Source organism: Lactuca virosa, chromosome 1 (assembly GCF_052849685.1).
Source record: "Lactuca virosa cultivar CGN04683 chromosome 1, Lactuca_virosa_CGN04683_v6, whole genome shotgun sequence".
Classification (NCBI taxonomy): Eukaryota; Viridiplantae; Streptophyta; class Magnoliopsida; order Asterales; family Asteraceae; genus Lactuca; species Lactuca virosa.
The window spans coordinates 125635301-125639387 of NC_136426.1; positions in this window are offsets into that span (position 1 = coordinate 125635301).

Genomic DNA, 4087 nt, shown 5'->3' on the forward strand with positions numbered 1-4087 from the left:
AGGTCGAGATTTGAAGTTCAAAAATTCTAGGGTTTTGCTCAAAAGCCCCAAAATCGGCCATGAAAAGGGTGGAATAGAGGTGGAAGACAAAGAAGATGAAGAAAAGAGAAGAATTTCATACCTTGGAGCTTGATTTTTTGATGCAAAATTGAGGAAGATTGAGTATTTTGAAGGGTTTTTTCGAAGGGGGCAGTAGGGAGGAGAAAAAAACGCAGGTTATGTGAAAAGAATGAGTTAAAAAAAATCGAGTTTTAGCCTCAAAATCGACCAGCTCTGTTTTAACGTTTACACGGCCCGTGTAAACAGAAAGGCATAATTTCCACGGCCGTGTAAATGTAGAGTTTCAACTGCGGTAGCTGGTCGTTTACACGGCCCGTGTAAATTATAAGCATAATTTTACACGGCCGTGTAAATGTCTGTAAAGGCCAAAAATTATTGATTTTTTTACTTTTTGAATTTGCAACCCGCTAAACCTCTACTGCCCGAAAATTGATTTTTAACCCTCTTTTAGCATGAAAAACAACTTGGAAGTTTGAAAACAAAGAAAATACAATGAAAATATAAGAAATGACAAAAATACCCCCGGGTTGCCTCCCGGTTAGCCGCCCCTTTTTAATGTCGTTGGCTCGACCTGGACCCCAACTATTTGTCAATCTTGATACTTTGGATCCAGTACTTCCTCCACCTCTTCATTCTTGACTTGAAATCCTTCATAATAAGGCTTCAAACGGTGACCATTTACCTTAAAAAACTTCCCGGTTTTCTCACTTGTGATTTCTATTGCAGCATGCTCAAAAACATTAGTGACAACAAATGGTCCCACCCAACGGGACCTTAATTTACCAGGAATCAATTTAAAACGCGAGTGGTAAAGTAGTACCTTTTGACCTTTGTGAAATACCTTGCGTGTAATCATCTTGTCATGGAATGCTTTGGTCTTTTCCTTATAAAGAACCTCATTCTCATATGCTTCATTGCGGATTTCCTCAAGTTCTTGTATGTCCAGCTTCCTCTTCTTTTCCGATTCACTTAAATCCATGTTGAACTGCTTGATCGCCCAATAGGCCCTATGTTCCAACTCAACGGGTAATCGACACGGCTTTCCAAAAACAATACGGTATGGAGACATTCCAATTGGAGTTTTGTATGCAGTGCGGTATGCCCACAAAGCATCATCAAGGCGTGTACTCCAATCTTTCCTTGTTGTATTCACGGTTTTCTCCAAAATGCCCTTGATTTGTCGATTGCTCACCTCGGCTTGTCCATTTGTTTGTGGGTGGTATGCTGTGGAAACTTTATGAGTAACACCATATTTCTTCAAAACACTCCCGAGCATACGATTGCAAAAATGTGTACCACGATCACTGATTAAGGCCTTTGGAACACCAAATCTGGAAAAAATGTTAGCCTTCAAGAAATCTATCACAACTTTTGAATCGTTAGTACGGGTAGCCTTTGCTTCCACCCACTTGGAAACATAGTCCACAGCCAAAAGAATATAATTAAAACCCGAAGATGATGGAAAAGGCCCCATAAAATCAATGCCCCAAACATCGAAAATTTCACAAACTAAAATGGGATTTAGGGGCATTTGATTCTTTGAGCTTAAAGAGCCCATCTTTTGACATTTATCACAACTTGAACAAAAGACATAAGAGTCATGGAAAATACTTGGCCAGTAAAATCCACTCTCTAAAACTTTTCTTGCAGTCCTTTGAGGACCAAAATGTCCTCCACAAGCATAAGAGTGACAAAATGTTAAGATAGAAGGTACCTCATATTGATCCACACATCGTCTAATCATTTGGTCAGCACAATATTTCCACAAATATGGCTCATCCCAAACATATCTCTTGGCTTCTTTCTTGATCTTGTCTTTTTGCCATCGAGTCAAATCTGGTGGAAATTGATTTGTAACAATGTAGTTCACAATATCGGCATACCACGGGGCAACTTTTGCTGAAAATAGGTCCTCATCGGGAAATGCATCATGAATGGGAGTTGAATCATCGGGAGAAACAATCCTGCTAAGATGATCAGCTACAAGGTTTGACTTTCCGCTCTTGTCTTTGATTTCGATGTCAAACTCTTGCAAGAGTAATACCCATCGAATGAGTCTAGGCTTCGAATCCTTCTTTGCAAGTACATACCTAATAGCTGCATGATCAGAATAAACAATGACTTTAGAACCTAGCAGGTATTGACGAAATTTGTCTAAAGCAAAGACAATAGATAGCAATTCTTTTTCAGTTGTTGAGTAGTTGGCTTGTGCACTATCAAGTGTTTTTGAGGCATAGTAAATGACATTAGGAACACGATCTTTTCTTTGCCCTAAAACTGCACCAACTGCATGATTGCTGGCATCACACATGATTTCAAAAGGTAAACTCCAATCCGGTGATTGAAGTATAGGTGCTGTTATCAACAACTCTTTCAACTGATCAAAAGCTTGCTTGCACTGTTTGGAAAATTCGAATTCTGCATCTTTTTGTAGGAGCTCACACATGGGACGAGATATCTTGGAAAAATCTTTGATAAACCTTCTATAAAATCCTGCATGACCAAGAAATGAGCGTACCTCACGAACACAAGTGGGATAAGGTAAAGATTTTATGACATCTATTTTTGCTTTGTCCACTTCTAGACCCTTAGAAGACACAATATGACCTAGTATGAGACCTTTGTCAACCATAAAGTGACACTTTTCATAATTCAAAACAAGATTGGTCTCAATACATCTTTGCAAAATCTTTTTCAAATTACCCAAACACTCATGAAAAGAATTACCATAAACTGTGAAGTCGTCCATAAAAACTTCAATGATTTCTTCAACAAATTCCGAAAAAATACTTACCATGCACCTTTGAAAAGTGGCTGGAGCATTGCAAAGTCCAAAAGGCATTCGCCTATATGCAAATGTTCCAAAGGGACATGTGAAAGTAGTTTTTTCTTGGTCCTCGGGTGCAACGGGTATTTGATGGAAACCGGAATACCCATCCAAGCAACAATAATGTGTTTTTCCCGCTAACCTTTCCAACATTTGATCAATGAAGGGAAGTGGGAAATGGTCTTTCCGGGTTGAGGAATTGAGTCTTCTATAATCAATGCAAACTCTCCACCCGTTTTGCACACGGGTGGGGACTAACTCACCTTGGTCATTCTTTGTAACGGTAATACCTGTCTTCTTGGGCACAACTTGGACCAGACTTACCCACTTGCTATCTGATATAGGGTAGATCATCCCTGCATTCAACAACTTCAAAATCTCCTTTTTCACAACCTCCATCATTGGAGGATTCAAACGCCTTTGAGCTTCTCGGGAAGGCTTGTAATCTTCTTCCATAAGGATTTTGTGCATGCAAAGCGAAGGACTTAGCCCTTTGATGTCGGCTATAGTCCACCCAATGGCTTCCTTATACTCTTTCAAAGTGGTGACAAGCTCTTCCTCTTCTTTTGTTGACAACTTGGTGGAGATGATCACTGGCAAAGTTTCTTTGTCTCCAAGATATGCGTACTTGAGATGCTCGGGTAAAGTTTTGAGCTCCAATTCCGGTGCCTGCACAATAGAAGGAACAAGTTTCTCATCAGACATTGGTATTTTCAGCTTTGGAACATCAAACCTCATTTTCTTCTTCTCATCCATGCAGGACACAACCTCCATAATCTCTTTATCAATTGTAAATTGATTAGCAAGTTTTTCCACTCTTTCCTTTTGAAGATTCCTGTCTAAAATGAGAGCTAACACATCAAGATTAGACAAATCAAAACACTCCTCTGTCAATGGTTCAATGACATCCACAAAATTCAAAGATGAAATATCACTTGGATATCTCATAGCATCATAAATATTGAAATTTATCACCTCCCCATCAAATTCCATGGATAATGTACCATCATAAACATCAATTTTAGTCCTGGCTGTTTTCAAAAAGGGTCTTCCTAGGAGAATTGAACTCAAATTTGGTGAGTCATCATCATCCATGTCAAGGACATAAAAATCTGCTGGAAACACTAATTCATTCACTTGAACTAACACATCTTCTAGCACACCTTTGGGATGTACTAAAGATCTATCAGCCAATTGAAT